This window comes from Mastomys coucha, unplaced genomic scaffold (assembly GCF_008632895.1).
Source record: "Mastomys coucha isolate ucsf_1 unplaced genomic scaffold, UCSF_Mcou_1 pScaffold23, whole genome shotgun sequence".
NCBI classification, from domain to species: domain Eukaryota; kingdom Metazoa; phylum Chordata; class Mammalia; order Rodentia; family Muridae; genus Mastomys; species Mastomys coucha.
The window spans coordinates 96,033,392-96,060,950 of record NW_022196906.1 but is presented as its reverse complement, the minus strand read 5'-3'; positions in this window follow the sequence as shown (position 1 = coordinate 96,060,950).

Below are 27,559 nucleotides of genomic sequence, written 5' to 3'. Positions count from 1 at the left end.
ACTAGGAAAGGGCTGTTCTCAAAAGGGTCCACATGTATCATTAGGAGCTCCAGGTTTGTTGATTGACATGTGGCCACGCTGAAATGCAAATACGCACCCAGTGATGAAGAGGGGTGAACCTAAGAGCACTTTCAATGCCACCGTCCCTAAAGTCCTGGAGTTCAGACTTTGCAAATCAATCTTGGCACTCTTGCCTGCTGATCTAAGCTCTGGCCAAATGAGCACTTTGGGCGGCCCCAACCAATAAATCAGTGTTGCAAGCCCGAATGAAATCCATTTGCCATCTTTGCATTAATCTTTTATCAGAGATTAATTTGTCCGATTAGTCAAGGATCTCTAACAACAATAAAGCTTTGCCTGGCAGAGACCAGCGTCTCAAGGGAACAGCCTGTGGAGTGGGGGTGGGGGGGGTGGGGGGAGAGTTTCATTATCTTGATGGGCCACTGAGGGAATGAGCAAGAAATTTGGAAATTTACAGGCTCTGTGTGACAGAACCGGTCATGGAGGGCCTGCCCGTCTGGTCTCTCTGGCCTGGGAATGGCTGACCTACTTTCCCTCTGGGCACATTGAGCTGGTTGAAGGGAGACTTCTATTTTTATTTTTTTAACCCTTTTTTTCCCCATCACAGCACATACACAACTCTGCATATTTATCCTATATTCATATGTCATGTTCATACTATCACAGTTCAAGTTCTGTTACACAGTTAGCAATTAGTTATTAGATAGTTATACCTCTGAAGTTGTAGGCCTTTTCTCTAAGACATAAAAAGCAGTTGGGGGGGCAGTTGACTTCCTGCCCTGTTTGATCCTCTGCCTAGAGGCTTGGAGTATGCTGCATCTTGATCAGGGAAAGCAGGCCAGGCTGGATATTTCAGGAGGGGATGCGGATCACCCTGTGTGTACCTCTTTCTTTATACATATACACACATCTATGTGTTGGGTGGCATCTGCCATGTCAGTGTGTATTGGAGAGACTGGCAGGGGTGGGAGAGCTTGTTTCACAGGGTGTTAGGAGAAGTAGTCATAGAGAAGGTCCATGAGTAAAACCCCTGTCTTCATGGGGTTGTCATTAGAATTTGCTCCAGCTTATGTCCCATGGACACTTGAAGATCAAGGAGAGTTTTCAGTATAGACCTTGGGAATCTTGGATACAGAAGGAATCTTGCTTTGACCACAGGTGACCGAGATCTCATAGAAGGGAGCGGGGAAGATGAAGTTCATAGCAGCGTGACTTCTGTCTACCAGAAAACCAGGGTCTATTACTCCATTTGCAGAACAGTGGGCAGTGCTATGGGGATGGAGGTGATAGGTGGTATGAATGGATAAACAGAATAGTGGGGTGCATGGAGAGTCAAGCACATGGATCTAGGAGTATGGAGAGAGCCAAGGACATGGATCTGGGATGTATGAAGAGATCCAAGTACGTGAACCTGGGATATATGGAAAGAACCAAGCACATGGATCTGGGAAGATGGAGTGAAGGAAACTGCTAATGATTGCTGCTATCCAACTAGTCATGGGTCATGCTCACTGACTTGAGAGACACCAGAGGACCCTGAAAAATGGCTGAGTGTGGTTCAGTCACACTTTTAAGAGCAATAGTGATTTGCTCTGGTGTCCTCCCCCAACATGCGACCAACCCTCTTTGAGGATATGGACTTCTCCCAGAGAAGGAGCTACATAAAACCTTGAGGTAAGAAGTAAACCCTTGTGTGGTGCCGTACTTATTCATAAATATCCTCCCAGTGAAGCTTTGCAGCCTCCTGGGAATAAGATACATCCTTCCACATTTATAGAGACGGTCTGGAGAGAATCCAGACTTCGGGCCCACAGGCTGAGTTAGCAGCTATTCCCTATGCTGCTAAAATGGAATCACTTAACGTCTTGATTAAGAGAAGGAATCTGGCATTACTAGACTACGTAGAGATCAAAAGCCAGCCAAGAAACTAATAATCTGTGGCTATACAGCTGGTGAGCACCGGACACAGGATTGAATGGAAGCCCTTTCTAGTCTTAATGCAGTTTTTCTGTTTGTTTGGGTTTTTGTTGGTTTGTTTGTTTGTTTTGATTTGCTTTTCATGCAGGCCTCAAACTGCTACGTAGCTGAAGGCAACACTGATACCCTTGGGTCTCCCTCCTGCGTGCTGGGATTACTGGCGTGTCCTCTCTGTAGCAATATTTTTTCGTAGTAACACAAGGTACCTGGTTTATCCAGCGCTGAGGATTGAACCAGGGACCTTATACACATTAGGCAAGCCCTCTACCAACTAAGCCACACCCTAACCTTGGAATTCAGTTTTCCTCTCCTGTACCCTGCTGGCCTCACTAAGGTTCTGAGAGATGGGTAAGAAGCAGGGACTACTATCAAATGATTGTGGCAAGCGGCTGTGAGAAGGCCTGGGGCTGCATAGGGTGTGGGAACTATTGATTCAGTCCCCAGTGAGCCTGGCTGGCACCTGGTCTGGGCTGACATTCTAAAGGCCTGTGTGGTTTCCAGGGTCAGGGTGTTGTGTCTAAGTACCAGGATTATCCCCAGCTTCTCTGACGAAGAACAGAGAGCCTGGGGTTGGCCTCAGAGGTATATAGATGTCAAATTGCAGCTTTGAGGCCAGCCAGGATAATGGCTCACTGGTCTCTCCCAAGAGACCTGCAAAACCCTGGTCATGTTCTTTGTTGAAATGAAGAGTTCTACAGCAGCGCAGGGGAGGGAGATCTGGTATGGTTTCTAAGGGGAGGTAGAGCCACAGGCTCAGTAGGATCTCTCAGGCCAAGTGGAAGTAATTTCCATCTTCAAAAATAAAATGCACTTGGTTTAATAATTCAAAGAGTCTAATTTTGTTTGGGCTTATGATGGCCAGGAAATGCTCCCCCGCCCCACTTTGCTCCCTCCCACTCCTGATGCCATTCCCTAGGGAGCCTGTCACCTGCTTCTCCTGCTCCATTTCTTAATTACACAATTGTACTTCAATTTCCTAATTTTCCATTTTTAGATATTATCTATTGAAGTTTTATTTCAAGGTTTGGATTTAGCTTTTACACACACACACACACACACACACACACACACCTCCATTTCTAATCTCCTCTTAGTCTGTTGATCTCACAAGATTTGATTAAACAAATATGCAGTATTCACAAGAGAATGACTATAAATATAATTGACAACTGAGCAACCTATTGTTTTCTGATTGTATTTCCTTTCTTTAACATGGTTTTCTGGTAGGTGGGAAATGGGAATGACTGCCTCACTTTCCATTTGTTTTTACTTCCTGTCTCTGTCCCTAGCCTTTGTGTACAGGTCACCTGTCATGTTCCTGTGTTCCTTGGATGTCACGCTAGACTCTTCCTGGCCTTAGGCGCATTTGCTGGCCCTCCCTTCACTGTGGTCCTAGTGTCCTCCTGCCCAGAATCCCATCCTTTCTTCTTCTGTAACTCCTTTGTTTACTGACAGGACTTACTGGGGCTTCCTGGGAAAGGGCAGGAGGCTTTAGGGGCTCTGATATTTACAGTTGTCTCTACTGCCACCAGGATTCAAATCTCAGTTCCAGTTTCTTGTCATTTGGAAGGCACATGCCATACTTTTACGTCGGGTGCTTCTGATCAGAGCTGTCTGACGCCATTGCAGCTCTCATTTCTTACTATTGACTCCTGACTTGCTTACTTCTCTCCAGAAACACATCCTTTGTGTGTTTAGAACACACTCCAGTGTTAGAACGCTGGGCTATAGCCCTCAGTTTGTGGGTGTGTCACTACCTGGAGGGCACATAAAGCTGAGCTTCCTGGGTCCCATCCATCCCAAATTTCTGATTCAATAAGCCAAGGTGGGATTGCAAGTTTACATTTCTAGAATGTTCCTGGGTGTTGCTGGTCCTCTGTATCTGGTTTTGTGCACATCTGCACACTCACGGGCATACACCGCATTGACACAAAATTAATTAATTAGTCCATTAATTAACTTAAAAAGATCTGCTAAGCCCCACCTGTGAAACTTCCTCCTATCTCTTCATAGTGAAGAGATAAGTTCACCACTAGATTGTCTCACGTTGGTCCTTGATATCCAAATCATAGTTATGTTTGTGACATGTGTGTGTCCTCTCTCTGTAGCATGGGCACACACACACAAAAAAGACGTCATCTTTCACTGAGGTCCAGTCGTACAGAGAGATGACCAGCCAGGATGATCGTTTGCATTCACCGGTACTCCTGATGTGTATCTGTCATCCTCACACACTGTCCCACTCACCATGTAGCCAATATCTAGCTACCCCTAGCCTGCTGCTCAGCTGAACCACCAGGAACCACAGGTGTCCATAATCACTATAGTGTCTGGCTCTGAAGGCTGACTCCTCTCCGAGGAAGCCAGTCTTCTGGCTGGTCACTTATTTAGTCAACGCTACAGTGCCCAGGCTCCTGTTGGGTACCAGGGACATAGGAGTGATTGGGATACGCTCTAGTGGGATCTCATGCTGGGGAGCTGGCTGTCATAAGACAACAGACTAGCTGCTCAGAGAGAGCATACTCTGGAGTCAGAGGAACACATCCGAGGTGCTGTAAACCCCGATGAAGAAGGAGGACATTCATGGAAGCCTCCACCCACGTTGCTGCTGGGAATCTCTGTCTCTGGCTGTTGGGGTCACCCTGACTCTTCTTAGCTCATGGCTACTTCTTGTAGCCTTCACACATCCTTCTTGTCCAGTTGTCTGGATACAGCTGCCCCATCTCCCCTCCACTCAGACCCATCGTGCTTAGCTGCAGCCTTTTATGAATGAGCACACATGGCTGAGGGATGCTTGGGGGAACTATGTGGAGCTGTTATTTAAGCACCTGCACAGATCTCTCCTGAATTTCCTCACCTACTACTCTGAGTGACAAACTGCATTTCTCTAGGTCTATGTACAGAGACAGGGTGACTCTGGGCTAGCCTGCTTGGTGTCCAGTGAGCGTGTGAGATTGACACAGTGAGCATGACACAGATGTGAGGTTGGGGTTGGCCCAGGAGGACACTGCAGCCAGGGAAGGGGTTTTCTCTTTGTCTAGTGACATGGCAGGTGGGCAGAGTGGGAGTCTCACAATACATAGAGCATCACAATACTGATGCATTCTCCTGAGAGTCTGGGAACGAACTATGTTGGGCTGAGTCTTCTGGTAAAGGAGAGATAGAAGTAAGCTCAAAATGGATGCTCTCCCCTTTTATGAAGACATTGGTTCTTGAGTTCTCTGATCACACTTGAGACCCTTTGTTCAAGAGCTGTCTTCCTGTGACTAGATACGACCCACCAATTTATCACCATCGTTATATTTAATTAAATTGCTGTCTTCTGTTTAATATTTTCAATTAAGCTCCTAAAACCAGATCTTTCTTATAGATCTAAGTAGTTTCTTTCAAAGGCTTTGTCATGGGAGCCTTTTTTATTACTGCTAATCCCCCATAATAAATAATATAAACTCCAGCAATGCTACATCGCACCCTTTCTCCCAAATTCTATCTCTTCCCACATTTATTATTGACTCAATTTATGTTCTTTAAATCGGTTTCCAACTGGGTGGCAATCCTCTAATTTACTGAGTGATCAATTTGAATTTGTTTTATAAGATTCCATTAATTACTGCGTCTGGCTCTTTGCAGTGCCTGGCAGTGGGAGCTCCCATAGCATTTCCTCCGCGGCTGTGTATTTCCACAGGAGTGCTGCCATTAGGTTAGGCTGGGCATAGGAAGCTATGTCACTCTGCTCCGGCTTTTCCAGATCCTTTACTTCGTAAGTTTGTTTCCCAGTGAATCCCTCAGGAAGCAGATGTCACGTTTTTAAGAGGAGTTATTAGTTTCTGAGAAGGGCCACATGGAGGCTCATATGCTCTTCCTATTATGTATTTTTTGGGGTTCCTATTCTATTCAGACTGAGGGACATCTAGCCCTTCCCTGGGTAGACCATCCCTGGGTAGACCATGACTGTCTCCCTTCCACTGACTACTGGTCTAGCACACTTGTGCTTTGGTGAATTTCTTCTATTAATTAAAAACAAGACTCTCCTTCCTTCCTTCTTTCCTTCCTTCCTTCCTTCCTTCCTTCCTCCCTCCCTCCCTCCCTCCCTCCCTCCCTCCCTTTCTCCTTCCCTCCCTCCCTTCCTCCCTCCCTCCCTCTGTTCCTTCCTTCCTCCCTTCCTTCTTTCCTTCCTTCTCCTTTTTTTTACTTCTTCCCCTTCCCCTCCCCTCCCCTTCTCCTACTCCTCTTTCTTCTGGTGGAAGTACAATTGTCCCAACACTATTTAAAAAGAATTGGTGCCTTTTTATCGATGGACTTGGCACCTCTGCCAAATTTGGCCTACTATAAATGTAAAGTCTTAATTCTGGACTCTCAATTCTGCCTAACTGAGCTCTGCAACCCGTCCTTCTTTTTGAATTTTGTCTATGTAGAAACATTTGAAACCAAGAACATGCAATTTCTTATTTTAAGAGACTGTTTTGACTCTTTTAGGTCTCTAGTTTTTCGCATGAGCATAACTTCAAAAGATTATGTTGGACAAGTAAGACAGCTGGACAACTAAGACACAAGTAGTAATTTGCAAATACTGGGCCGTGTCTCTGACCTAACTGGTAAGTGGCACGGCCATGAAGGGCGCTCCAACAGGCTGGCACAGGTCCCCCAGAGCCATCTGAATGTGACAAACCAGGATCTTGTATATTCCCAGCATTTATTTTTGATTTAATAAAGCCAGGGAGGGCTTGTGTCCGCACACAGAGACAACCAAGAAAGCAGCAGAGCATGACCTTCAGGCTGTTCTGTTGCTAGATTATTTTTGTGATGTTAGGGAGGGTCTCAGTACTGTTTGCTTGACCCTCACAAATCATGCAAAGGTGAGTGGATGATTTTAATTGTGGGGCCTGGGCCACTGCCTGGTCATGTCCAGCTGCTCTTTGGGTCAATGTTGGAAAACCAAGGGCTTCCCTGGTATCTACCAAAGGGGCATTGGCTGGGGTGTGGATAGTCTGGGCTTAGTGGTATATATTCCTGTGACCCATCACTCTCTAGTACAAGCCATTGCTGGTCTGGATGGTGTGGAGATGGTTTCCAGAAAGACTATGGCTGTCCTCTCTACAAACTCACAACACGAACACATTCATGGTCCCAGCTCTGGAAGGTTCAGGGCCTGAGGTAGTCTGTGAGATAAACTGTAAGTGATGGATTCTGTTCTCATGAATGCTTCATCAAAACAGAAGTTCATTTACATTGGGGTATTCTCAATTACACAGGGTGTGTAGGTAAAATGGGGGCACATACCCTCTTTCCTCCCCCTTTTTTTTGATGGGGTGAATGGATAAGCAGAGTTGACTAGATTACTAATGCTGCAGGCATGGCTCCAGCCACTCTTCAGACCTTAGGTACAGCTGCAACTGCTCAGACATGAAGGAAATTTGCTAATCATGTCCCTAAATCTAACAATAATACTAAAAATGAAACGATATTGCCAATAATGAGCAGTGGAGCTAAAAGAAACTTTTCTAAACTATCAATAATTTAAAACCAACCCCAACCAGACAATATAGAGGGGAAAATGAGTTTTCATCTATTTCTCTAGAGAACATATTATAAAATCATTTGCCTATGGAGACTTAATCAAATATGGCCCCAAATATAGGAAAAAAAAAAACCATTAAGAAGCATGTTGTGTAGTGAGGCATTTCTTTTCTAAATGATGTTAGCATTTTGGACTTGGAGATAGGTTTGGATTTATCTCATTGTAATCTGTAATATTATTGATATTTGTCATTCAAATTGCAAATTTGTTTTTAATTTTTGAAATTAAAATATAATTGTATTATTTCTCCCTCTATTTTCCTCTCTCCAAATGTTCCTATGTCCCCTTTCCCTTGCCCACTCTCAAATTTGTGGCCTTTTTTTCTTTGTTATCATCACACACACACACACACACACACACACACACACACACACACACACGACCTGCTCAGTTCATTTGCATATGTATATATCTGGTTTCAGGGCTGACCATTTAGTATTGGATAACCAGTGATCGGCCCTTTCCTGAGGAAGACTGTTCACCCCCAGCTCTTGGTTGCTATTGTTCTTTGTTTGGGGCGGGGCCCCTGTGAGAGTTCCCCTATCTCATTAGCTTGCCTATTGTGTGACAGTTGTTCAGACCCAGCTTAGGTTCCTGTGTTGGGAAGGTATCCTAGGGGAAGCTTCCCTGTCATCTCTCAGAAATCAACTCACAGCAGATGTTCTGGTCCATCCTTTCCGAGATGTTCTCTGAGCCGTAGGTGCAAGAGTTGAGTTGTAGAGGGCTCAACTGGGGCAAAGCATCCCCAGATCAGTTCTTCTCTGCGTTTTGACCAGCTGTGGCTTTCTGTAATGGTCTCTGTATTCTGCAAAGGGAAGTTTCTTTGATGATGAGCAAGAGCTGCATTTATCTGTGGGGATAGGATAAGTATTTACATTGCAAGTAGAAATGGTGCAAGTTTAGTAAAGTAAAGTAAAGTTTAGTTAAGTAAAAACTTATTGACTTAAGTTTTATTGCATTATGATGAGAAAAAAATACATGATTTCAGTTTATCTGAATTTGTTAACATTTAAAAACATATTTTAAGTAAATAAAATTAAATCACATTCTGTTTCCCTTTTATACCTCAACTCCTCCCAGAGACCGCCCCGCTTCAATACCTACAATACCTTTTTTGTCATATTCTTTAAAATTTATAAGATATTATAACAATAAAAATGTGTATTATAAAAGTTGTTTGATATAAAACGACAATCAATTTAACAGTCTTATATATATGCTTGTCTACAGCAATACTGCAAATACATACATTTTTCTCAACATATATTTTAAATAACTCCAAACATATTAACTGTATATTTTAAAAAATACATTGCTAGTAGTATTTTTTTTAAATGAACATAAATATATAAAGTCTTTCTGTTTGTTTGTTGTATTTAGTAAAGCTTAAAATCTTGGCTCTTACTGTGGTACAAGCCCAAAATAAGAACAATTTTTAGACACCGGAGTTCATTGTAATAAGGCTGTACTTCAATGACCCTCATATCACCAAACGATTTTACTTCCATTGTAGCTAAGCTGAGCGTTGACAGTTCTGCTGCACCAAGGAATGAATTGTAGGCACGATTTTTGGATACAGACTTCCTGCTGTGGTCAAAGCTATTTGACTTAAGTGGGTGTCTTTCTTCTCAGCCCTCTTGTTGAGTAGGTCTTAAGTCCAACTAGACAAATGTTGGTTATCCACAAGGTGGGTGTGCTACTGTTGTAACCTCAGTATATCCTGCTATGCTGGCACTGCTGTGGTTCATGGATGTCATAGCTGGGTGGGTCTACTGCCTGCCTTCCTTCCTTGGACAATCTGCATACACCTCAGAGAGGAGACTTTCAGATCAGGTCCAGCTCTCACCCTTTAAGTCCTGTGTCTGAAGTGCATGGTGTCCTTCTCTTGTCTTATTGATCCAGGGAGTACTTGAGCACAATATTGAAGAAGACTAGGGACAGTAGATAGCCCTGTCATGGTTCTGATTTTAAAGGGATTGCTTCAAGTTTTCTACTTTTAGGATGGCGTTGGATGTGGGTTTGTCATAAATAGCCTTTATTGTGTTGCAGTATGTCCCCTCCAGTCCTATTCTTTCTGGAAGTCTATCATGAAGGTATATTGGACAACTGGGCCCAAGTTGTCATCTTCTAAAGTTTCTTCCAAAAATGTATTTAATTTGTGTGTGTGTGTGTGTGTGTGCACGTGTGCACATGCACACATGTATGTGTGTGTGTGTAACTTTTATGAGTCAGTTCTTTCTGCCTATCTTGTTGAAGTAGGCTCTTTCATTGTCTCTGTCATGCTACAGAGGTGATTCTCCTGCCTTTGCCTCCCATCTCTCTGTAAATGTCGTAAGATTACAAATGCACACTACCACAACACTCAGAGTTTTATATGGATTCATGGAACTGAACCCAGTTCACCAACTAGGCTTGCGTAGCTCTGCTTTACACTGCTAAGCTATCTCCCCAGCTCTCATTTTTCTGTAGACTTTTTTTCCCCCTTGTAAACCAATATTTGTTTTGCTCCTAACTTGCTGCTTTGACTTAGAAATCTTTATCAGAGCTCACATTGACATTTCATCTCCGTGGTGAAGTAGTAAGGAGCAAGGTCTTTAAGAGACAATTAGGTCACTGATCTGATGTCTCGCCTCCATCAGTACACTAATCTCCTTATGTATTTCTGGAATCAGAGGCGACTTGACCATCTTGAGAGGGAGTTTGTAGTAACAGCCAGTTTGGCTCAGATCCCTTCTGTAGCCACTTACCCTGTGACATCCTTCAGTGCTTCCGGACTTGGCAGCAGCCCCACCAGAAAGAGCATGCTCACTAGACTTGGCCTCTTGGCCCCCAAAAGCATAAAGAGCAAATTTCTTTAAATGGCCTGGCCTATGATATTTTGTTAGAGCAATCGAAAACAAACTAAGGCACTTTGCATATGTAAGTATTACTCTATGTAGAAGTATTTGTAAATGTGCCCCTGCTCAATTGCATAGATTTCAGAGCTAGTCTTGGGGACAGGTAGTCTCTTCCCCAGGGAACTCCCAATGTCATCCCAATGTCAACCCTCTGGATGTTAGGACAGGCTCACCTAGCTTCTATTGAGAGATAACAAGTAGGTGCCAGTCCTGGGTTTTCAGATTATAAGGGGGGGGGGAGAGACAGAGAGAGACAGAGATGGAGAGAGAGAGAGAGAGAGAGAGAGAGAGAGAGAGAGAGAGAGAGAGAGAGAGAGAGAGAGAGAGAGAAAGAGAGAGAAAGAGAGAGAAAGAGAGAGAAAGAGAGAGAAAGAGAGAGTTCATGTGTATACAGATGCACTTGTGAGTACAAGTGAGCATGCTCGTGGAGGTCAGAGGACAACCTTGGTAAAACCATGCCACATTGGTTGTTTCAGTTAAAGTCTTATGCAGCTAAGAAGGCTGGACAGGGAGCCCCTGAAATCTCCCTGTTTCTGACTGCTGGGTTCTTGGATTGCACACCGCATATGATCCCCACTTTTTTGTTCATTCCTTTGTTTTTAAATGAGAGTTCTGGAGATCCAACTCAGGTGCTTGTACTTCAAGGTGAGTCACTTAATTCTGGCCCTCAAGCCAGCCTAGTTACTGGATTTCTAGTTAAAGTGACCTATTGATTTTAAAAGTTAAGCTTTAAAAGTTGGTTCATACAGAACATTTGGGCTCTTACTTGGTGCCTTCTCTGGATATAACGTTTTGAAAACTTTACTTGTGAAGCAATAAGTAGTCAAGAAGCCCCAGAAATCCGTTCCTTGCCTTGGCCCACATGATGACTCTGCAGCAGAAATCCAGATCAGTGAAGTTGCTGGGGTCTTGGCAGCTTCATGCTCCAGCATCTCCCTCCTGCAGGATTCCCTCTCCCTGGGCATGTGTGCAGATAACCAATGGCTGAACACATATGCAGGAGGCTGCCCCAGGCCAAGAGAGTCCTGGGGACTCACAGGGGAAAGAGCCTCAGAGGGTGTAGCTTCCGGTGCCCAGACTGTGTCCTCTGTGCCTCTGAAGGGCAGGAGTCTGGGGAAGGACAAGGAAGATTGCAAGAGTTAATGTGATAATATCTGTTGATTATTTTAAGATGCGAGGGGGAAAAATATATTATAAATAGCAAAGGCCACACCAGAGTCAAAGGGTAAGCTTGCTGGTGGCCTTTTCCTCTTCCTAAGATTTCTGATGTTTCAAAACAAGATTATTTTGGGAGTGCATCTATTTTAATTCAAAAGATTCTCCTGGAAACACGTTTCATGGCTAGAGAGCCTGTCTCCTTCTTGTTCTCCCCTGGCTTTTTCCACGGAAAGGCAGAGCTCTGGTTTCACACACCTCGTGCCGGCCTCGAGCCTTTCAAAACCTTTCCGGGCACCACCTGGCCACTGTGCACATTAACGAAGGCCCAGCTTTGGGTCCGCCTCAGGATTTTAATCCCCCAGAATCCTCTTTGTTTACCACTTGACAGCTGGTTTCATTTTGGAACAAGGTTCTCTATAACTTGCAGCTCGACATCGATGAACTTATGTACACATGTGTGTGTGTGCGCGCGCGCGCGTACGTACCTGCAGCCAGAAAATACCCTGATATTATTGGGATCTTAAGGCTGCAGTATCTGCCCACCCTCTCCCTCCTCCGTCTTTCCCTCTCCTATTCTCAATAAACCCAGGCCAGGATTTACTGAAGCATTGGCAGAGAGTAAAAGCTTGACCCGAATACAAATACTGGTTAATAATGGACGTTGAACTTTTTTTTGGAGAAAGCTTAGGATCGGGACCATAGCTGTTCCTGCTCCTTGACAAGACAGTATTTCTTCACTCACAGGACAGAGAACTTCTCCACATCCACAACCTGGCTACCAAGCCAGATGCTGAAGTCAGGCAGGCGGCTCAGATTCCTGCGGCTCCTATTGCTCTCACTGGGATTAGCACAGAGACCGGCCTGCCGAGGCAGTGGGCTGGAGTGGCCTTCTCCTCTTCCAGCCTGGCCGCGGTTATGTCTTTGCAAGCACTTGCTTTTTAAAAACTTCTCTTGCTGTCTTGCAGACATGCCTTCCTCCTGTCTCTCCCTCCCTGCCCCTCTGTTTTTCTGCTCTGCTTGCCAGCAGCTTGCATGTGCAAAGCAGCCTTCTACTGAGCTTTGAAAAAAACTAAAGGCATGGTCACCATCTTGGCCATCAGCAAAAGGAGGGGTGGAAGGATCTGCAGCCCCAGGATGACAAAGGAATCCCACTGAGTGAGAGAGAGGAAGAGAAAAAGCCTCCTTTCCACCCTCAGCAGGAGCTGCGAGCTACCCTGTAATGAAGACGAATTAAGATTTAACAGTGTTAATGCTGTTGAATTATGGGTTTGATTAAAGTGGCCGATCATTTAGCAAACACGGGCCTCGGAGGCTCATTGTTTACGAGCTCAACAAATGCAAACTGACTATTCTCTCCCATGGATCTGGGTGACTTTGACAGGGCCTTGGCCGTTCAATGTCCCAAGTACATGGGCTGCAATATTTTACGAGTGAGCCAGGGAGTGCATGCTGGTGCTGCCGAAAAAAGGGCAAAACCACATTTTTAGATCGACAAAGATGAAATTAAACCTGAAGGTGTGATGAAGGGGGGACAGAGGGCTCTGAGAAGCTATAAAGAAGCCTGCCATTGTGATGTTAATGGGAGTTTCTTGCTCGGCAAACAACTTCAGTGCACCTTGGCTGTCCCTGAAGCGCTACAGTGTCTAAGAGTTTTCTAAACTATTTTAGCAACAAAGCAAAACCAAACCAAACCCAAAGACAAATAGTATCTGAACGTGTGTGGTAAAGAAGAAACAGGTAAAAACAAGATTAGGAGCCAGGCCTGGTGGTGCAGGCAGGCCTGTAATCCTAGCTGCACTGGATGTAGGAAGGTAGAGAGGACTTCTGCATGGGTCACACAGGGAGTTCAAAGTCAGGCTGGGCAACTTGGCGAGACTCTGTAACTAGTAAAACTTTTAAAAAGGGTTGGGGTTATAACTTAAAAGGACCATGCTTGCCTACCATGTGCAGGGCCTCTACTGAGTTGCCGCTACCCCCACCACGACAAAACCACTGTTGGATAGCTAGTGGTTAGAATTGTCAAAGTTGGACCACAGAGGTTGTTTTCTGTTGTGCATGTTGGGAAAAGTCTACAGTATAAAAAATGTTTTTTCTCCACAACTTAAAACAATTCCACAATGATAATCAGGTAAAGGGAGAGCCAATCAGGAGACTCAGAACAAGAGAAGAAAAACATGAACCCCAGGAAACAGACAAATGCATAATTAAGTTTCTAGTAAAAAAATGAGAGAGAGAAACCACATTTCTTAAGACTTGAAAATATCTTGTTTTAAGTAATTAAGTGAAAACAATTGGATTTTCAGTCTGCCCTTCCTTAAAAAAATGAACCAGCCATTTATGCATATTTATTGGGTGCCACACAATATTTAATATATTTATACATGGCTGAATGTTTGAATGTGTTTCCTCCGATGCCCATCATGTCTTTGTGGTAAAAAACAATGATAAAACATTCAAAATCCTTTTCTCTTGACTTTTTGAACACACAGTAGATATTTTCTGTCTAAAGTGACCATAAAACACCAGAACTTTATCTCTCCTGTGTAATTACAATTTGCTGCCTGTTGAGAGGCCTCTCCTCATTTCTACCTCCCCTCTCCTAGTCTCTGGTGACTATCATTCTCTCTTCAGATGGAATGAGATCAACTAGTTTGGGTGGTGCACATGAGCAAGATGGTGCCAGCCTTGTCCAGTTTATTGGGTCCTATTATTTTCTCAGTCAAGAAATGAAGACCAGAAGTTTCTATAAAGGAGCGTTGGTCCCTAGGTCCTCTGGTCAACTGCTTATAAGAGCACAGACTGGGACAATGTTTTGGAAGGCAAATCAGCAATGTGATTTCAACAAGCCAGAGTTTTTTCCTATCCAGGGAGCCAGTGATTCCACATCTAGGAATTTTGCCTAAGAAAAACAGGTGAAGATGGGCTCAGCCATTGGTGATTTATGTGGACGATGACTTCGCTGGCACTATTTAGAAGACTGAGCCGCTGGAGATGACCCAAAATGTCAACCAAAAGCTACTAGTTATGTAACATTCAGATAATTAGTGTGTCCATTCCATAGTCATCTGTCAAGATTCCTCCGTATGCCAGACACAGGGGCCATAGAGATGCATCAGACAATGTCCAGAACCCCAAGGAGCTGGCAGGGTGTGGGGACATGGACAGATCACAGGTGACAAAGGCTATTTATATGATGACCTATAATGCAGAGGTTAAAAACAGCAGCTGTAAGGGGTGGCTTTGCTTTAAGGTGTGTATAGAGTAGAACATTGGACATATTACCGTCTATAAAATGTATGCAAAACCATGAGTACAAAACCATTTGTTTCAATAAACAAAATAAAAAATATGCATAGACATTTCTGATTGATAGGCTCACAAGTGACCGTGATCTCTTGAGGGTTTCTCTCTTACTCTGAAATTTTCTCCAATCAAAAGACATAATTTCATAATTAGAAAAGATAACCATAACGAGAGAACTAGGTTTCATTTAATCAGTGCTTATTGTAAATTTCATGGACACTTGTTATTACTGATGCTCACATCAATACACACAACACACATACTATGCACACAGGCTTCTTATTTACCTCACAACAGTATAAGAAAGACTACAGTTTTCATTTTATATTATTATTGTTGTTGTTGGTGGTGGTGGTGTGTATGTGTTCTGAGACAGTGTTTTTCTTTGCAGCCCTGGCTGTCCAGACTGTTTTTAAACTCAGAGATCCTCTTGCCTCTGCCTCCTAATTTATTTTTAAAATTTGAGCTAGGTTCTCTCTCTCTGAAGTCTGGCTGGCCTGGAACTTTCTCTGTAGACCAGGATGACGTTGAACTCACAGAGATCTGCTTGCCTCTACCTCTGGAGTGCTGGGATTAAAGGCATGGTCCACTATGCCTGGTGTCATATTTACTTTGAAAAAATGTTCAGCTTTTAATTTTTATTACTTTAAGAAGTTACAGCTTTAAGTGGTCCTTAAATTCAAACAATTTAAAATGGTACATGATGAAAAATCCTGTCTCCACCTCTGCCCTGAACCTCTGTGCTTGTCCACCATCTTTGTGCATCCTCATACAAAATTTAGCCCCTGTCACTTTAAGATAAACGAACAAAATATAGTCTTACAGTTCATTTTTGTGTGTGCCAAATGCAAGACCTCATCATTACTGTTTAATATCTTTTCTCACCTATATATATATATTATATATATATATATAATATATATATATATTGGTATATATATATATACTGTCCCTCATAGTGGTGTGGATTAAAGTGCTAGCTCATTTTTAATACCCACTGGATATTCTACTCGATACAGGTGCCATGATTTAATTCTGTTGCAGATGAGATTTGTAATGTTTTTTTAATTGTTTTTGCTTTGTTTCGTTTTGTTTTGTTTTCTGTGAATCTTTTGTGTTCTAAAAAGATAAGATCTGCCTCAGATATGTACCTGGAAAAATTTCCCACACTAGTTGACTTGACTCCTACTAGAATCCTCATCCTGTTTTACATAACAAAGGAAAGAAATCTCAGAGAAATCCTGAGCTGGCCAGTGCCACACAGCTTGTGAAGAATGGATCTAGATCTCAAGGCCAAGCGAGACAGGGGCGGGCGGGCCGGCTCTTCTTCCGTCAGGGTTGTAGAGGAAGGATAAGCATCTTAGACTTAATGAAGCACGAACAAAGAACTTAGGGTTTGCTCGACACGGGGGAATTGTTAGCTTGTTATAATTAATCTGAGATTGAAGAGGAAGCAAGGAAGACCTCTGGATAATTGTGAGCAGCAGGAAGACCGGTGGCTGAGGATTAGAGAGGGGACGAGATGATCAAAGACCCAGGGGACCTCAGCCCTGATCCACATCTGCGGGAGTCAGGAATTTGAAGCCGTTAGCAGCTTTTTTTTTTCTTAGCGCAAGGAAAAGGTAGTACTCCCCATGATCCTTTTCTGGGAGTTTTTCTAGTCTAGTCCAGCGCGTGAGGTCTCATATTGGTAAAAATGTTTGCTAAGGCGGGGATGGGTTGCACTGGAGGTGCTGGCAAGGGTTTGGGGGAGTGTCGGGATGTTGGTTCTATTAGCCTGCAAGCCATACTGCAGTACATCTTGACTCTCTTGAACAAATGCCGAGGAGTCCTTTAGATTAAGTTGGAGATTCAGAGTGGATGTGTGAGGCTGGCCCACCAGACGGGGTTAGCAGACAAAGTATGGATGCTCAGTCACACCTGAGGCTTACATAACTAACACGTGACTTTAGTTCTAATTTGCTACCAGAGGGGCTGGGATCAGGCATCCCTGCCATCAGTAATTCATTTTCTGTAACTATTTATTCATCACAGGTGGAGATAATTCAGGAAGATAGAGATGGGTCCTGACAGGATCCTGACCACTCCATTAAATGGTTGTGGGTGTCTCCCTAGTTGTAATAACATAATTCCTACATAATTCTTATTTATTTATTTATTTATTTATTTATTTATTTATTTATGAATCCACTTGTATATTCAACAGCCTGTCTCCAAATAACTTTTGGATTGTAAAAGTCAAATATATTCATTATAAAAAGCGTGTGTGTGTGTATGCATGTGCGAGTGTATGTGTTACACACATAAAGATGTAACAGTACATTTGCAGGTACTTGGTTTTGACAGAGAAAATACTGCTGCATAACTGAGGGGGCCACCAGACTGCTGACAGATGTCTCTATTCACAATGTTTTATTTGGTTTTGTTTTAGATTTACGTATTTTATTTTATGTGCATGATGTTTGAATGAATGTTTGAGCAGCATGTGTGTACCTGGTACCTGAGGGCCTCAGAAGAGGGCCTCAGAACTGGAGTTCTGAGTGGTTGTAAGCTGCCGTGTGTGTGTGTGTGTATGTGTGTGTGTGTGTGTGTGTGTGTGTGTGTGTGTGTGTGCTGGGAATCAAACCGAGGTCCTCCGCAAGAGCACAAGTGGTCTTAACCTTTGAGCCATCATCTTTCCAGCCCTAATAAGTCTATTTATTTTTAAAAAATCCAACCTTATATATAAAAAAATCCCAGTGAGATAGATTTTTTTTTTAAAGCACACAATAGCATGGGAAATTATCCTACATGAATACATGTATGCTGTAATATATATGTGCCAAGTGCTAGTTTGGGACTAGAGATATGGAACGAGCAGGTTAAACTGAAAAATACACTACTGGCCAACAATATATTAACACATTTTTGAGGGCAATCCATATGGTATTTGCAAGAAACACAGTAAATAAAGCTAAAGCACATTGCGGAACTGAAAGAAAAATGGTAGAAAAAGGTATTTGTAGACTAACCCAAATAAAGTAGTAGAGTAAGACTATTAACAGATTTTAAAAATGAAGGCCAAGATGCCACGATGAAGCCTTTAATTTACTAGGACGAAACAGTCACCATAAACTTCAATATACCCGATAACACAATCTGAAATCATATAAAACAAAATGTGATAGTGACACATGCGTAAGCTGACAAATACACTTTACACTGGTGTGTGTGTGTGTGTGTGCTAACAAACCTTTAGTAATTAAAATCTCAAGCAGACAAGTTCTGAAGGACATTTCAATAATATAGCAAAGTATCCCCAGTGTATCCCCATGTAGAATCCTGTATCAAGAATTAGAGCTCAAAGGCACACAAGGATCATGAATAAAAATTCTTCAGTGTGGCCATCGGTGAACTTTCTTTATAGGATCAGTATGCTAGATAGTTTTACATCAGTTTGATACAGGTTAGTCATTTGGGAAGAGGGAACCTGAATTGAGAGAGTGTCCCCAACAGACTGGCCTGTGAGCAAGCCTGTGGTACATTTTCTGTATCATTGATATAAGAGGGCCCAGCTCGGTGCAGGAGGGGCCACTGCTGGGCTGCTGGTCCCAGATGTTGTAAGAAGGCAGGCTGAGCACACTGTGAGGGGAAAAGTGTTAAGCATCTTTTCCCACAGGCCTCTGCTTCAGTTCCTGCCTCCAGGTTCCTTCTCTATTTAAGTTCGTGCCTTGTCTTCTGTCAGTGATGAACTCTAAGCTGTAAGATGAAATAAGCCCATTCCTCCCCAAGTTGTTTTGGGTCATGGTGTTTTATCACAGCAATAGAAACTCTAAGACAATCAGCAACATGGAGGTTGTGTATCTAATTTCCCCTCCCCCATGCAGTAAGTGAGCAACTAGACAATGAAGGCAACCTTAAAAACCCCGTATTTTGACATTTAAAAACATACCCCTAAGTAACTTTCTAGTCAAAAACAAAAGCAAAATGGATATATACAATTCTCAGTATGGAGGAGATCTAACACATCCAGGGGACAATGAGAGCCACTTGAAGCTGTTCTGTTCTGTACATTATTTCTAAAAACAAACAAACAAACAAACAAACAAAAAACCAAAACAATTAAGTCAAAGAGGAGAGGAAATAAAACTGCCCCCAACCCACATGTTTGCATTTACCAGGCAAAAAGCAACACCACTGTAACTAAACATAAACTGATAAGGACCAGATTCGGACCAAGCTCCTGCTGCTGCGGCCTGTGGCTAGGAAGAGCTTAAGAGGAGAAATGAACAGAGTGGGAGTAAACCAAGCACAATCACTTCCAGAAAAGAAGATCTGCTGGGAAATGTCAAAGTGCTGAACAGAGGTTCTATGTCTCTGTAGTTCACTTCAGCTCCGGCTGAGGACAAAATGGCTTCAAAAACAATAGGACTCAACTGGCAGCTTCAGAGAGACACCGGGACTCCAGGGGACAGACAGTAAGGCAGATTGGGATTACCTTAGTTTGCTTTCTACTTGGAGAGGAAAGGGTTAATTTCATTTTATAGCTTGTAGTCCATCAAGAAGGGAATTTAGGACAGGAACTTCAGACAGGAACCTGAAGGCAGGAACTGAAGCAGAGACCACAGCAGAACACTGCTCACTGGCTTGCTCGCTTTGATTTTTTGTACATGTGAGAATCACCTGCTTTGGAGTAATACAAACTACAATGAGCTGGATGTACCCCCTGCCTCCTGCATCAATCATTAACCAAAAAAATGCCCTCAGGAGCCTCCCTAAAGGACAATCCTGTTGGCACATGTTCTCCACTGAGGGTCCCTCTTTCAAAATGACCCTTGCTTGTTTCAAGTTGACAAAAAGGTCTAACCAGGACAGGAATGAATAATGTCCCTTGTAGATGTGGCAGTAGAGGTAAAGGTGCTGATAAGAGAGGAAAGACACTGACCTCGGGTAAGAAAAGGTCAAGATAGACCAGCACTTCCCAGCCCCTTTCTGTGTGTGACAGAAGATGGAGGAAGGACGTCACCAACCACAGTCCCCTGCACACATGTACTGGACTAGGGGAAGCGTGTAAGCAAGCTCAGCTAAGTCCATACTCCACTGTTAGCTGCGACAATTGTCCTCTATCCAACACTCAAAGACTCAAAGGACAAGAAACTTACAGTGCAATGTCCTGATCCACACCAGCAAGCGTCTGGAGTTTAGAAACAAACAAACAAATTAAAAACAACTATATATATATATGTATATATATATATGTATATATATATATATGTATATATACACACATATATGTATATATATAAACATACACATATATGTATATATACATACATATGTATATATATACCATATATACATATATATATACTATATATACATATATACATACACACACACACACACACACACACACACACACACACACACATATACCTAAACCCAGAAATGCATAAAATGGGAGAACAAATGTAATGAGAGCTGAGCAAACTCAGGAAAAGACATGAAGAAGCAATGGGATTTCAGAAATGAAGCTGGCATTACAAGATGCTGAAGAATAAATAGAAATTGAATTTTAAACAAAGGGCTGAAGAAAGCCAAAAAAAAAAATGACCACCATCATCACCACCTCCTTCTCCACCGCCAACAGAAACCAAACCAAACCAAAACAAAACAAAACAAATAAAAAATAGTCAAAATAATGTAAGCAAAATAAGGAACTAAAATTGTTCTAAGAGAAAATGGGTTGATGTGAAAGACAAGTCAAGAAGTTTCTGCCACTTATGAGTGATATAAAAGAAAAAAATCACAACACTAAATATTTAAAATTCTATCCAAGAAAACATTCCATATGTATGTGGAAATTAATGATATCAAAGGGGGCCATCATGTCAAGAAGTGTGATGGGTCTTATGTGTTTTCCTACTTACTGGTCATCCCCTTAACTCACCACAGTTTTACAGATGCCAGCATAAGATACAGAGAGCAACATTGTAAGATGGAGCTAAAGCAGTGCCCGAAGTCTCGCTATTTTATACTGCTTCTTTGAAGCTCAATCACAGGGTGATGTAAAGAGGCTCAGGTGATGTCTATGCACAGAGCATTACAGAAAACAAATCCGTGCTTTGGGGACTTGGGTCTTTTATAATAGATAAAAGACTATTTTATCCTCTCTCTTTCTGTCAAACCGGACAGCAAGCATGTCTTGCCCTTGCTCTAGAGGGAGGCGCTGCCTCCCTTAGGTGCTGGTTGATGAAAAAGTACTCTGGTGCCTCCTTGCAATTTGTAGGGAAACATGAGCACACGAGCACACGAGCACACGAGCAGCCCACGGAGCGCTGTCTCCTTACACGTGTACTTAGAAGATTGTTCCAGAATGATTAAATCCCAAATATGAAATCTATATTAATAGAACTGCAGTCATTACAGACAAAGAAAAACCCTCAGGGCTTCCAGGCAAAACTATCAAATTACTAAAATGGTTAAGAAATTAAGCGTTTGCCAGTCTCCTGTAAAAAAAGATAGAAAGGATGGGAGCAAAGGAATGGCTTCATTTGGTAATGGATCATTGCAGATCTGAGGTCACTCTGGAGCAGGCTGAGTCCTTAATCTAAAATGGCCAGTGTGCTGAGAGGGAAAAAGACGCAGCAAATGTCCTACTTAGCTTCAGTTGTCACCTTGATGTACTTGGGAAGAGGAACCTCAACTGAGAAATCGCCACTGGGTGAGCCTGTAGGCTTGTCTGTGAGGGCGTTTTCTTGACTGATGGTTGATGTGAGAGCACCCTGCTTACTGTGCCCGGGCAGGTGGTTCTGGATTGTAAAAGAAAGCAGGCTGAGAAGCCACAAAGAACAAGCTAGTGAGTAGCATTCATCTGCCTCGACTTCAGCTCCTTCAGGTTCTAGCCTTGGGCTCCTGCCCAGTCTTTTTCTTTATAAACCCTAACCTGTAAGTGGAAGTAAAACCTCTTCCTCCCTAAGTTGATTTTGATTAGTGTTTTAATCACAGCAACCGAGAGCAAACTAGGACATGAGACAAGGACATCATGCGACCAAGAATGCAGAACCTGAAGACATGAGGTAGCTAACTAAGCCATGTTAAGGGTCACCCGCAAGACACCCGGAGGCGACTCTCTGCCAAAGGCTTCAAGGAGAATGGTTATGCCTGCTCCTTGGTTTCCTGCTTACAATCCTTAGAAACATTCTATTTCTTGAAGCCACAGTCTGTGGTATGTAGGCCAGCCTTAGGAGACTAATCAAGATAGATAGACCCTCAACATGGTAACATTTGCAATCCTTAAAACCAAAGGCCAGAATCTTACTTGGATAGGGAAATTTTGGAGGTCTTCCCACCAAGGCAAAGGTGCCACGGTCTTTAATATGACTAAGCATTATTCTTGATGTCCTGGCCAGTGTAATTAGATATGAATGGGCACTTAGAGCCAGAAGAGTTAAGCAGGGAAAAATCACAAGACTTAAGTAATTCTGTACACTTATTCTAAGACCCACAATCCCATAACTGGACATTTATGTCAAAGAAATGCCAACTTATTCATAAACCTGCAGCTGATGCTAATGGCAGCATTGTGTACAGTACACTAAAGTATGTAAGACATACTTATAATATTTATAACACCCCAAAGTATTCCAAGACATACCCCCTCAGCTTAGTGGCTAGTCTTCACAACAATAATAGGCTATCGGTACATTAAACAACATGAACGGACTGTAATGGCACCTCAAATGGTATTTTTTTTCAGTAGAAAAATCAATTTTGAGATGCCAGATACTATGCAATTAATGTGTGTATGTGTGTATTCACTAGCTTACTCATTTATCTTCTAGATTTATTCACTTATTTCATGTGTATACATGTTTTGCCTACAGATATGGCTGTACCACATGTGTGCAGTGCCTGTAGAGCCCACAAGAGGGCGTCAGATCCTCTGGAACTGGAGTTACAGCTGGTTGTGAGCTGCCGTGTGTGTTCTAGGAACCAAACCCAGGTCCTCTGGAAGAGAACCAAGTGATCTTAACCAATGAGTCATATCTGCAGCCCCTACTTAGGATTTTCTTTGTGACAGGGTTTCCTTCTGTTTCCCTGGTTTGCCTAGAACTCCATACACAGACGGGTTCAGGTAGCTCTAGCTGAATAGGGTTTAACATTCTTCTATCCTGCATGAAATGAAAATCTCTTTTGGCTTTCAGCCCCTTACCAATGCCATCAGCTGTGTCCTTAACCTCCCCCAAACCCCCCTTCATCATTTCACAACTCCACAAAAAATATCGGCTTTCAGTCTTTTCTGTAGGCTCATCTTGTGGCAGGTGCTTCTCAGCATTTTCCGGAGAAGTTTCATCTACAGGTCAGCGAACTCCTCTTTGTTTTTCCTGAGGGTACTGAATTATTGATTCATTAACAGACAACTGCAATATAACTCAAGCCTGAATTAAATTGATCTGATGGACACAATTCCTGTAGAAAGCACGTGACAACTTGGCTACACTCAGGAACTCTATGTAGCCCTCGATGCTTGGGGCATTTAAAGCAGAAAACCCACTAACAGAAGCCCCCAAATGTGAAAGATGTGGCACTCAATAGGTCATGAAAAAGATTGCAGTTCCCAGTATGCATGTCGAAGTGAGAAGGCAGAGCATTGCCTTGTGTGATGTGAAACACGCCTGCTGAATGATGTAGGCTTTTCACATGGTCTGGATGTCCACACACAGCCACACGTGAACCACAGGTGTTTGACATGGGGATTTTAATCTTTTCCATGAATAGGCAAATCTGTAGAGATGGAATTCGTAAGTTATGAGGTTCAATTGTAATTGAATCAGTAATTTAGATTCTGTCAACCAAAACACTCTAACAATCAAAGAGCAGAACCAAGCTAATGTCGCTGTATATGTTGTCAGGCTATTGTATAGTATCAACTGCATCAGAGACCAGCAAGGGCACACTCTAACACATTCTACAAGATTGGTATTTTCTTGATACTAGACAAGATGAGGATAATGCAAGGAAAAAAACATGTAAATCAATTTAAAAATTTTAACCAAAACACTAGAGACTTGAATGTAAGAGCAGTAAGAAAACAAAGCACAACATGATCAAATTAACTTTGTTTCAGCACTGCATGGCTGGCTGTGGAAAAAACCAGAAATACCCTGTGGTTACAGATGAAGGGAGGAAAACGTATTATCGTCATGAATGTATTTTTAAAATCCATGAAGAGCAAAGCATTTGTGCAGATGCTGTTGGCACCTATTGGAGATGCCGTGTCATTTGGTGGGAGTTTTAGAAACGATGCGTTTAAAATTAGGAGAAAGAAAAGAGCAGACCTCTCAGCTACCACTTTTCTTCAACATCTTCCAGAAGTTCTTGGCTCACACAGCAAGGCCCAGAAAAAGAAACAAAGGATAACATAATTGTTAAGGAATAAAGGACCATTACTATCTGGCAGTGATGTGATCATCTACATGGAAACATTAAAATCAGTATGACGGATGGTTCTTAGACAGAAGGTCAATATATAAAAATGAAATGCATTCCTATTAACCATCCACGTGTAGTCAGAAAATACAGTTAAAAATACTATTTGCATTAGCAATAACAAAAAATTGTAAGGCACAAAGGGATAAATCTAAGACCAAATGCTCATGACCTTTCCAAGGAAATCATCAAACTTCATTCAGAGACATTGAGGGGGTCCTAAGCAAACGGAGTGGCATAGCTCATCCACAGGAAGGAAAGGGGGGTCCTAAGCAAACGGAGTGGCATAGCTCATCCACAGGAAGGAAAGGGGGGCCCTAAGCAAACGGAGTGGCATAGCTCATCTACAGGCAGGAAAGCTCAGCACTATAAAGAAGAATTTTCTCTACAGCATTCTATAATTCAAACTCTTTATAGCGTCTACCCTGGAACTTGCCAACCTGATTCTAAAATTTACATGGAAGAATACTTATCCCAGATAATAAAATAAGACTAAGCTGAAGTAGGCAGAATAATTTTTTTTTTTTTTTAAAAAAGAACAAGCAATGATGAACCACATTATTGAAGAACAATGTTTCTGGAAATGTTATAATAATAGAAATAGTGTGTCATCTGTATAGGGCTGAGGAAAGAAACTAGTGGAGCCCAGAGCCCAGAAAGAAGCCCATATATGTGTGTTTATTTATGTATACAATACATAAATAAACAATATAACTACTTTATCTACATGTGTATGAAACTTGCTTTATGACAGAGGTGAGCTTATTATGAATGGAGGAGGAGAGACTATTCAATTATAATCCTGGGCCAATTGTTGTTTACACGGAAACAAAACAAAATTGAATTCTCGCCTGTTAATATAAGCAAAGACTATTTCAGATGGATTTAAAATAAAAATGAAAAAGCTCAGCATTAAATATTCCAGACGAAGACAGAGATAAATGTGTGTGGCCTCGGGGTAGGGAAGGATTTCTGAAACAAAACATAGGAAGCACAAAAAGCATGAAACGGGAAATATTGGTGAATTCGTCTATATCATAATTAAAATCTTGCAACTACCACAAGATTACACAAAGTTGAATGGGAAGCCACAAAGGATAAATTATGATACATCTGACCAATAATGGATTCATGTCAGTACTGTATAAATAAATAACTTTGGTAAACCGAAACCAGAAGACAATATGATAAAAATATAAGTAAAAGATATAATTTCCTGAAGAGAAAAGCCAATAGTTAGTAAGCCTATGGAGGATGTTAAGCCTTACTAATCAAGTCATTCAGTCACCTCATTGCCTCATAAAGTTCATGACCCTTGATGGCTTCAAAAAACAGATGCTAAACTACTAAACTGTTTTCCAACGTTCAGTAGCTTAGAAAGTGGGAAGGGACCCAGTGAGGACAGCCTAACCTGGTCTCACACGGCATCCGTTGGATCTGGAGGTGCAGTATGGTTTCCTTGGTTCCCACGCTGGCCTTTGGCCCAGTGGCTAGTAGAGGGGTGCCAGGTGAAGTGACTTGGTGGTTATGCAACTCTTTGGGCTTGACCCCTCTGTTCTTAGGGCCACTCTTTCTCCGCGTGACCTCTCGAGGTCTCTCTGCATGTCCTCTCTAGCACTGTACGTGGAAACTGTACATGCTGACTCCAGGATCCCAAGTACGTTGAAGGATTTAGAGCTTTCTGGCCAGCTCTGGCCCTGCTTCCCTGTTGCTGCAAAGGGAGTTCACAGGGACGGTCCAGATTCAGGAGGAGGAGTTGATAGAAAGGCCCCAGTGCTGACATGTGTGTCACTGAAGGACACTGAGTTAACAGCGTAACACATAGGAGAAATGCAGCATAGCACTATGATGAAATTTCATACCCCGCAGGTTGGCAAAAGTTAAAAAGGACACCAGGAACCAGTGAGGGTGTGGACTCATGGAACCTTAAAACAGAGTGGCTGTGGGTCTGACTTGCTTTAGACACTTTGACCCGCTTGTCTGTGTCGGAGTGGTATGGACGCTGTGACCCATCTATTAAAAATCGCAGAGCATTCCTGAAACCCTTATCATAGCAGGAGGCCAGGAACATTCTTCACAGGAGCATTACTGACAGTGGAAATAGTTTTTATGTCAACATTAACTGAAAAATGATAAAAACCCGATGAACTGTTTATGCATATCAACAGGAATAAGACTCCAAACGTTAAGGTGTGTAAAGAAAGCAAGTTGCAGGACACAGGTGCCCATCATCCCACTACTATTATTATTATTGTTGTTGTTGTTATTACAACTACTACTAGCGTGTTGCTCAATACAGTGGGGACTGAACCCATGACCCCACAAATGCTAAGCAAATATTCTACCTCAGAGCTACATTTCCAGACCTTTTCTTTTATCTTTTTTCTTTCTTTCTTTTTTTTTTTTTTAAGCTCCAAGCTGGCTTTTAACTCACTCTACAGCCCAGGCAGACCTTGGATTTGGGATCTCCCTATCTCAGTCTCCTGAGCAGGATCACATTTAAAAAGCAGGGCGAAAGTACTGTTTTGTTAACTGATCGTGAGATTGAATTGTGGGAATGTTGTATCTAAGATTCAATGAGTAGGAACTGACATTAAGGAATTGAGAAAGTGGTAGGAAATGGACACGCACACACACACACACACACACACACACACACACACAAAGTTGCAAGAAACATAGAGTGAAATGAAAGACGACTAAGAGGCAAGCAGAGCTCACCATCAGGAAGCCGGAGAGAGGGACAAGGGAGCAGAGCTTCCTGCACCAGTCACTGCACCAGTGCTGGACGGAAGGGAGCCCTAGGCCCTCACGATTGACATAATTGTGGTAAGGTCTGTCTTCTTGTGTTACTCACATGCTTCCTACCAGCACCCACAGACCTTGAGGCTGCTGTTAGAGAGGTGGGATGCTTATAAGCCAGAGCTGGCTCCCTGAGCTGAATAGCACTTCATCATACCCTGTGCATCCCACTCCCCTGCATCCCACAACTCCCCCACATCCCACAGCCTCCTCCTGCATCCCACAGGGCCCAGCACCCACAACCTCTCCCATTCCACAGGGCTCTGCATCCCACAGCTCCCTCCCCCTGCATCCCACTGCCCCCTCTCCCAGAATCCAATAGCCCTCGCATCCCACAGCCCCCTACACCCCA